At 45.8% G+C, this 9,950-nt stretch overlaps 1 pseudogene; it reads right to left on the reverse strand.

Annotated features, from left to right (window-relative positions):
• Positions 1 to 2,207: 2,207 nt before the first annotated feature.
• On the reverse strand, positions 2,208 to 7,056 carry LOC144124024 (uncharacterized; annotated as a pseudogene).
• Between the last annotated feature and the right edge of the window lie 2,894 nt (positions 7,057 to 9,950).

Consider the following 9,950-nt stretch of genomic DNA (forward strand, 5'->3'; position numbering starts at 1 on the left):
TTCTTGAGTCAGGATTTCGGTCTGTGGAAGTTTTTTCCTTTCTATCGACCGATTAGCCCTATTGCAAGTAATGGGGACACGAAAGAGAGCGCACAATACGTTACGTGATACTTTTGTTTACCGACGTGGCTGTGAGTTTGGCATAGAAACAGCTCTCCAAGAAATGTCTGCTATCGTTCTATAGTGCGAATTTTGTACTGGTTAAGCGGGTTATTTGTGACTGGTGCCTTCAGGCTTTCCTAAGAGAGGAGCAACGCCTGGCTTAATCTACCTTTGATGGCCATGTTTAACTCCTTTATTCCGCTGGCTGCTCACCTTCCCTCCTTTCTGGCCTGTGGAAAATTTTACTCCGGAAATTGAAGGAACGTAAAAGTAGCAGAAGAAAAAGAAACGTGTCATAATCGTTCAGTGCTTCCAAAAGCTGTCCCACAATAACAAAAAGGTAGCTCCATAGTGTAAAGTAAATCTAAATTGGACGGGCTGAAGTACGCTAAGTATATGAATTTAATCGTATAACAGTCTCAAGAAAAACTAACAATAATTCGATTTTTTAAATTCCAACTGGATACCACCACAGGTTTTTAAATATAACCCTATGGTCGTTGGCTTCGGTGAGTGTCGACTTCCTTCAAGCATAATCAGGGTAAACAATACGACACAAAGATAAACAATTCAAAGCAGTCCATTACACAGTGCAAACGCACCTAATTCGCATATGGCCTGACTGCGCAAATTGAATTCCATATTTTTTCTTTTAGATTTTTTTAGCTTAAGCTTTGCATCGTGCGTATCAAACCAGCCCGAAGCAAAATTCACCTCTGCGGTATGAATTAGCGGTGGTTTTCAAGAATGATTTGTAACGAAGTGCAAAGTTAACTATCTGCTTTTTGGCCCACATGGCTCACGAATAGTTGAAGAAAATGCCTATTTTCTACTTATTTTAATCCAACTTGTCTCTGCATATTGTCTAATCAAAACCTTTAATCAAGAATAATTGGTGATGAATTTTTTTTTTTGGCGCTAAGGCGTCTGTGGCCAAAGAGAGCCATGGCACAAGGTTGTTTCTTCTACTCAAGCTGGGGACCAGAATCATTTACTAAACATTTCGCCCTAAAGAAGCCGAGCACTAGGCAGGGAAAAGCTTGTACGCATCGTATCACCGGTGGGTACCGGGTGCCACTGGGGATCGAAATCAGCACCTCCCGCATGCGAGTCGGATGTTCAGACCACCAGTCCACCGCATTGGTCTCAACAGCTTTAATATTGTTTGAATGCGTTTATAGCAGATAAGACCACTTGTATAATTCGCCGTGGTATCTCAGTGGTTATGGCGCTTGGCTGCTGACCAGAAAGACGCGGCTTCATTTTGGGCCGTGGCGGTAGAATTTCGATGGAGGCGAAATTCTAGACGCTCGTGTACTGTACGATATCGGTGCGCGTTACAGAACACCATGTGGTCGAATTTTCCGCAGCCATTCACTACGGCGTCACCCATAGCCTTAGTCGCTTAGGGACTTATACCTCATAAACCAATTAATTAGCGACCTAATAAAATTATTCTGACCCTTACCTCGTGCCTGCCGTATAGCCTCCAATAAGACTCCGGTGCTAAAATGAATGTAAAGCAAGTTGCCTTTTGCTAATATCTATGAAGCCTCCAAAAGAACGCCGGGTATAGTTTAAGTGGTAAAAGAGAATATTCGGTGGCGGGTGGCACTCAGCCGTCCTCCAGCTCCTGTACGCCTCCCATGGAAAAATGTTAGAGCTGGAGGGTGCAACTGAGCTTCCCTACGACTAATGCCCATTTCCGTAGCATCTTGCCAGATTATGACGCTAACGCGACGCCAAATCAAAAGACGCCTCAAAAAGGTAATATTTTGGAACGAACGATTGGAGTTTTGGTGAGCGCTCTCGGCCAGAATTATTCGTATCACTGTGTTTATATATTGCCTTGCTTAGTGTGCCGAAAGCACGCGCATATTCAGTATTGTTAGATTTGAGATCGCTGAAGATGGCTAAGGCAGATAGACATGCCTATGACTGCGCTATTCAGCGATAGAGTCATCACACACCACTAGCTTCTTGACCTCATGACACCGTACCAATGCTGCTTCGACTGAAAAGGAACGCCGATTGTGCGGTAAAAGTGAATTTTATTCGCAGGGTGCTCAGAAGGGTAGCAACACAAGGAATAAAAGCTGTCACTCCTAAAAGCCTAAAGGACCAAACCAAAAAACATTGAAAACAAACACTTGCAACAGAACGCACTGTGCATCGCCTCAAGGTTACATATCTGAGCCCCGGTGCGCCGCAGTTCTGCCCGCAGCATTTCCCAGTAAATACCGAGCGGACAGGGAGGGATCTCGACGGGCGCCACCTCCGGTGGAATGTCGGCCACGACCAGTTCACTCGGAGGCCCCCCTGGCAGCCCCGCATTTTTCATGGTTGGAGGATCCATCTGGCGGATGGGCACGCCGCCTTCCACCATGGTGGAGTTGAACGGACCGATGGCCTCTGGAACCACACCACTGTTTTCGTTCGCAGCAGTGACTTCGCTGCAAGGTTCCTGCCGGCTGAAGAGGAAGCACCCCATGCTCTCCTCGAATCCGTCGCCACTGTCACCTTGACTGCCCCGCGTGGTCTCAATCTCTTCTGTCCCCGAGCTCCAAGGCGCAGAAAAAGTAGTTGGCTCGGGAAACGTCGTCCAAGCCGTAGCTGCTGAGCCCTCACTTGGTGACGACAGCTCACTCGATGTCGACGCATAGTGTTCCGGCGGCGGGACAACGGAAGAGTGCGGTGCAGTTTCGTGACGAAGGCGCGGAGCTGGCGAGGACAGTCCCGGATGTAGACGTCCCCGAGTTCCTCTTGCCGCACGCCCAAGTGTCGGGGCGGTGCACTTAGCAGCTGGTCCGAGGCGTGAGCGTTTCGGAGCCATCTTGTTCGCCGAGTGGGCTAGCGTTCTTCGTTTTCTTCGTTTTAAAGATGTGAGCTTGATGAAGATGTACCGGCACGCTTCCAACTGGAACGTGTCATCCTGCGGGTAACTTGAAAACTGCGGATTGCTTGGTGAACGCATGAGAACCACACAAAATGTCACGCACAAAGAATTCGTGGTAGAAGTCGCAACCACTTCACTAGGAACTTTTTTGTTGGTTCAGCAATCTGCCAGCAATTAATGCTTGTCGTGCTGATGCGGGTAACATATTTTGGAAACATAGAGCAGTAACAGGTTTTTCGCAAGACTCTAGTCGTAATTTCTGGCGGTGACGTATCAGCTGTTTTCGCTTGCCTTCAGCGGAGGATACAGTACAGGCTATCTGAAGACAGTGTGATGATCGAAGCGGTCATTTTGTTTTTCTCAAGGTCGTCTCCCTTTATTAAAGGAACAAAAATATTGAGATGGAAACAAAGTAGGTACAGCAGCCTGTATTCTATTTCTTGATTCACAATAATGCACTTGTGATAAGGGGTCGAAGGGTTAAAATTGAGTGCTCAAGGAATCAGTTAAGTGAGATATAGAGTTCCTGTGTCTTAATTTCAGTTACAACCAAGCCGCCTCTTCTATTGTGTATCAGTAATTTGATAGGAGAAGACTCTCACCTGCTCATTTTGGCCATAAATTGCTTTGCTATTGCCATGCAGCAAGCAGAGATATGAAAATGAAGACAGGAGAGGGGCATGCGCTACAGCGTTGAGGCTGGCGCAAAGTTGTACAGACCATTTTTCGAATCTTTCTTTCCTCGTCACTTGAAGGTGGCTTGCTGGTGCTGCATCCCTGAGGGCGATAACCACGGCCTGCAAGAGCAAGAGCAATTTTCGTGGAGTAAGGCGAACCAGCGGCGGCAGCAATCCTTACCCTAAATTGTGGCCTCCGCGATCAGCTCCGGCGGTGCGCCGTTGCTCCGGCCATTCCATTGGCACGGAGAGAGCTTAATCGGAGAAAGCGGTCTGACTGCTCCTCTCGCCGCACCGTGGCGCGCAACCCAAGGCTCGCTATCCCTGATGCGGACGGGCGCAGAGGGTGAAAACGCAGTTTTCGCAGTCTGTGTATGACGCCCACTAGAAATTTATCCCAAAGCACAAGTAGCTGACTGGTGCAATCTGGCAATTGCTTTTTTAAATTATGACGCAGACTTAGGACCGGGGTGAGGCAGATCGTCATGACTGCGTTCGCTTCACAACACGCAGGCAATTTTCTTTATTTCTGTAGCCGAGCATGGTTTCGAAACACGGAAAATTTTACAGTTGAGCAGAGAGGATTATTTTATTTCTGCAGTTATTTTAAATATTAGTTTAGAACCTGAAATTACTTTTGATATATAGAGATCAAGGAGTTCTGTCAGCATTCCTCTAGAAATGGTGCAAATGTGATTTGTACTTACATGCGTGTAATATATTTAGATTTCAACGCTTGCAGATGCCACTGAATGCATTGTCCCACTCAAATGTTGGGCTTCCTTTTTGTGGATTGCTCTTTTGTGGCCTGTTCAAATGTATCATATTATACCCGAATCCTGCTACAGCCTCAAAAGGGGCTAGCAGTATCCCGAAATAAATAAAAGCCTGCAATGCATAAGGTTTTTTTACGTTGTGTATGGTTGGAACTGAGGCGAATTTAGTCTCGTTTTTTTTCTTTCGTGCGCGGCAAGCAAAAAAGAGGGTTTAAAGCGCCGATGCTACAGCTTGGCAAGTGAACAGATAAAACCATTTGAGGATAAATGAGAATTTATTTACAAAGACAAAATTGGAGCCATATTGTTCGGCATCCGTTTTTACATTGTTTTTATTTTAAACACGAAACACTTTCCTATACAGCGGGTTGCAGGCCACCTTTTTGCGGTAAGCAGCCCTGTCTGTCACAGTAGAGCCGACGTTGGCTAAGAGTGGCCTCATGAACTTATCAAACACTACAGATAGTTTGCTTGCGGCGTGGTCATTACTTGCTGGGCAAACAAAAAGGGGGCACTGCTCTATTCGAGGCAATAACTCTTCAGCCAGCTGCTGAAGCACGTTGCTCTTTTTATGTGCGGCAGGGCAATGTCAACAGCCTTCTTAACGGTCACAAGGACCGTGACAAATTCTGACTTTTGGAATGTTAGCCCACCCCTTGATTGCAGATCAATAGGCGCCATCAGCACGGGGCTGGGTCCATCCGACTGGTGGAGGGGCGGGCAGAAGCTGCATGTTCCCCGCTCTTCAACTGATCTCGCCATGAACCCTGCTATATAAGCGATGCTGGCATTTGCTATGGCTGATGATGGCCGCTGCACTGAAATAGAACATACCCATATTAGTATAAGAAGCTAGACATTCTGCAATGTATTCCCATTTGTGAGAGCACAAAAAAAAACAGCTTTTGTCACTAACCTATATAAAAGTTCCGCAATGCAAATTTTACACAGCATGTAGAGACAAAGCTTGCGCATAAACAAAATATGACATTTATCATGTCACCACTCCATGTGCATTCCCTCAAAATTTTCAAATTTTCGGCATTGATACCACTGAGTTGTTATAGCCTTGACATAACGCGAAAAGATCGCTTTTTGGTGGCACTTCACATGGGCGGAGTAGGTGAACGAGTGTGCACACGAAGCATCGTTTTCAGGGATGTGAAGAGCTCGTCAATGTGCATCACAAAATGTTCAGTTCCCGTGAACCTGAAACAAAAATATGCACACTATTCATATCAGCCAAATATATGTATTAGTAAATCGCTGTTGGCTGCAAAACTACAGCTCTAGTAGTCCAGCGAGCCCGTCAAGCGTTAGCTCTTGAGGATCATTTGCTGCAAGATATACCTGGCTGGGACAAATTGCGCTGTCTTGGTCGAATCATCCGTGGTTGCCTGTGCTGTTGCTTCAGCCGGAACATCAAGTTCGGAGGACGTCACATTCAGGGAGGCGCCATGCATACTGCAATACGTGTAAAACAGTTTCCACCACTACTAAGCAGCAGCCACATATAAGCAAAAGTGCTTGTAACACATTGCCCATTGGCACAGCTGGTTTTGCGGGCTCGTGATTTCTGACCTGTAATAGATTCCAGTCAGCAGCAGGCTACAACACTAGTAGCTGCTCGCATCGTGAAATCTTAGTTGTGCAAGGGCCTGAAATGTCATAAGCTTTCTATTTTGAAACAAGAGACAATCAGTTCACAACTATGAGTACTCGTCCCGGAGCTCAAATAAGATGCACCAACCTCAAAACGGTCTGTCCGTTTTCAGCCTTTGAAGCTTGAGATGGGCACAGGCTGCCAGTCCGCAAGATCCTCTCCTGGCTAAATTTCCCGGCTCTTGCATCCAGACAGACGTTGCCGCCAGCCATTTGCCGCAAGGAACTGAAGAGGAGCTCGACGGGGTCGCTCGTGAAGTTCTTTGTTAAAACATAAAAGAAGCCGCTCTCGAGGAGGTACTTAATGCATAGTACCGTGGATTTGCTTGACAGCAAGATAGCTTCGTAGGTTTCAGCACTACGAAACTTTTTCCCGCTCGTTTTACAGGCATCGTAGAGAGTTTCGAGGTAGTCTGGGAACTCCTTCTCCAGCCATTGTAGGCGTTCGTCGACAGCGCAAAAAAGTGCATTTGGTCAGGCTTTCTCATATGCACATGTGCTGTTCGGTTGGCCACATTGTGGATGGCAAACCACTTCTGCATCATCTACATAAACAATATTGTTGCGTCTGCGTTCCTGAACTGTTCTGCCTGAGGGTGGTCACTGGGGTATTCTTTCAAAAAAGTAAGCGCCAAGATAACTTCATCTGAAAACAGCTGCACTGCTCTGTCCACATGCATCTCCTCAAAATTAGTTGGCTCTATGTGCTTCTGTGTCAGGAATCGAACTGGTTTCACAATCTCGTTTTTTTGAAGGACATTGAGCTGCTCACAAACTCTCCAGTTATCGGCTGACTGCCATCTGTCATTTCCCCGTCCAGAAGAATGCTTCGCACGTTTTTTATAATATGACACTGGTCAAAGGAGAAGAATAGGCTCCTTTCTGGATCACATGGATGACTTACCACTAGCTTGAGGGAGCCATTGCCCAGGTGGCGCATCATTGTGACATTAATCTTGTGGTTATCCGTGACGATCCGGAAGACGTAGAGGACACACTTTTCAACTTCAGCGATCACTTCTTTTGTCAGCTGATACAAGAGCTTGCCACTTAATCGCTTAGTGAAGAAAAAGCCGCAAGGAATTTTGTACGACGTGGACAGGCCTGTTGCAACGAAACACAGCACCTTGTTGGCAAGAACGATGTTGTTTACATTCTCTCCTGTCCCAGCTTCTTCCCTCACAGTTTGCTGACCAAAGAACTGTCCATTTTACGATCGTAGATGTATTTGGAGCTTATAGCCATTTCATCCACAATAATTGAGGAACACCGCGCTTGCTCTTTCAGCTGCCCCATCTCTTGCTTTAGGCGTTCTTTCATTAATGGCGCGATCCCACTTTCACTGTTGGCTTTGCCAACATAGCGAAGTAGCGTGTTTTTTGAAGGCAATTTCAACAGTCCTCTGTTCTGTATGTAACGGTATGCCTTAGGGGACAAGCAGTACAAAACTACACATTCCCGGACAAAGTCTGCAGACCACACGGGTCGTTGCCTTGACGCATTGGCGGTCTGTTCCGCTAGGCAGTCTTCCAAGCAGAACTGGGCTGTGCCGACCTTGTCCAAGCACTTTTCAACGCCGAGTGAAGACTGTGGTTTTCAAAACCACTGAGATGCTTTTTTAGGCGGCTGTTTTCTCGCTGCAGTTTTCCGATAGCATCTGCTTTCCTGAACAATTGCACTCTCATTCGGTTTATATTCCTTGAATCCGACTGCTTGCGCGGAAGAAGGTAATCGGTAGTTTGCAATCAAGTGCCTCAATAGACTGCTTTAATTCACCGACTGCATTTTGTGCACTTGGTTTCTCCTATCGTGAACCTTTAGGACTTGCTTCTTCATCTCCTAACAAGGGTGCATGAATTAGGCTATCTTCATACACTAGAGGAAACGAGCAGGCAGAAGTTGCCGAATGGCCTGTGCTTTTTTCGCGGCCACAGGCTGAATCAGCAGCTTGATCAGGGCCCCTCGATAAATTTGATGCCCTTTCTTGGTTTGGAGCGGAATTCTGCGTCAAGCGCTCCAACTTACGTCTTTTATGTGGCTGTCGTGGCTGCATGTAGCTTGGGTATCCCGCGAACACGCTCGGAACAGCATCCCGTTTCAGGCGCCGCAGCTTTGTGGACACCAAAGTATAATCCGAATCTAAAAAGCGAAGGCTGCAGACGACACTGCTAGCAGACTTGTCATTTGGGACAAAATCTTTTCTTGATATGGCCTTCAGCCATGCTTGGCGGCGATCACCATTCGCGGGATATTCGTGAAAACTTATTCCAAGTTTTTTTTTTCTCTCAGAGTGGGAGAAAGGTACGCAGCAGTACATTTATCTGAAAAATACAGAAGCAGATAGGATTGTGCTGCGAAGCTCATGACAGAGAACCGATGCAGTTTTCATCACACAGCAAATAATTTAATTGCGGGATCACATTAGCTACATGAAACCACTCGCACCTACCAGGAACACATGAAACACAGCAAAACAAAGCCCAGCAAAAAGTTTTCGCTTCAAGAGAAAAAAGCAGAGCTCAGAACTTCTGACTCTCGTGGTGGCGTATCATAATCATCATTATCATCATTTATTAACCCTTAAGGGTCCCGTCAGGGACATTACATAAGGGGGGGGGGGGGGGGGTGGTACAGGGGTGTTCAGCCGTCATACATGAATATAAATAGAATGAATATAAATATAGAAGGAATATAAAAATACAGAAAAATGTAGAAAATATAGAATAGAAAACAAAGTAGAACAAGACGAAAAAAGACAGAAGTAACAAATTCAAATAATCACATCATGACAGAGTGTAGCAGAAATATAAACAAAAACAAATTGCAACTTTGGAAGTAGCACAGGATGGTCAGTTAGCAGGGCTTGGAAGCTGGCATAGGGTGCAAGAAAAAATTATTTGTCGTTGAGATGGTCGATTAGGAGCTGTCTGAATCTGGAAGGATTAGTCTCAATGATAATGTGTTCGGGGAGGTTATTCCAGCTTTCTATAGCATTGGGAAGGAAAGATTTATTGAAATAATTGGTGGAGCCGTGCAAACGCTGTATGCTTAAGGAGTTAAATAAACGACGAGATGATCGTACCGGAGCTCGTAGAAGGTGTTCTCGAAGTGCTGGAAAGATAAAGTACAGTTTGTGAAAAAAACAAAGAATTGAAGTTTTCCTGCGAAAGGCTAATGACTTGATGCCGAGGGATGATTTCAACGCTGTGATGCTGAGCTGAGATTTATACTGTGAGGTGATGAAGCGTGCTGCCCGATTCTGGATGGCTTCGAGTGAATCTATCAAGTAGGCTTGGTGAGGATTCCATATTGTTGAGGCGTATTCTAGTTTAGTTCGAATGTACGTTTCATATGCTAGTTGTCTTTTGGCTGCTGTGGACATGGAAAGTGATCGCCTGATGAATCCGAGTGATCTGGAGGCACTAGCACATAGTTTCGTGATGTGATTAGCCCAGGTTAGGTTGGTTGTTATCTCGATGCCGAGGTACCGGTATGAATTAGTTTGAGACAGCGCTATGGAGTTCAGGGAGTACGAAAAATGAAGAATCGAACGTTTACGTGAGATGTGCATGAACTTACATTTAGAAACGTTGAGCTGCATTAGCCAGTCGGAACACCACTTCTGAATTCGGCTTAGGTCATCCTGTGGTAATTCCTGATCACTGCTATTGTTGATGCGGCGATAAATGCGCAAAGAGACGGACAGATGATAAAATACCAGATGGCAAATCGTTGATGAAGATTAAAAAGAGTAATTGTGCAAGAACCGATCCTTGGGGAACCCCGGAGATTACTCTAGTAGTTTGAGATGCATGACTGGCGATGACGGTGAATTGC

Source organism: Amblyomma americanum, chromosome 1 (assembly GCF_052857255.1).
Source record: "Amblyomma americanum isolate KBUSLIRL-KWMA chromosome 1, ASM5285725v1, whole genome shotgun sequence".
NCBI classification, from domain to species: domain Eukaryota; kingdom Metazoa; phylum Arthropoda; class Arachnida; order Ixodida; family Ixodidae; genus Amblyomma; species Amblyomma americanum.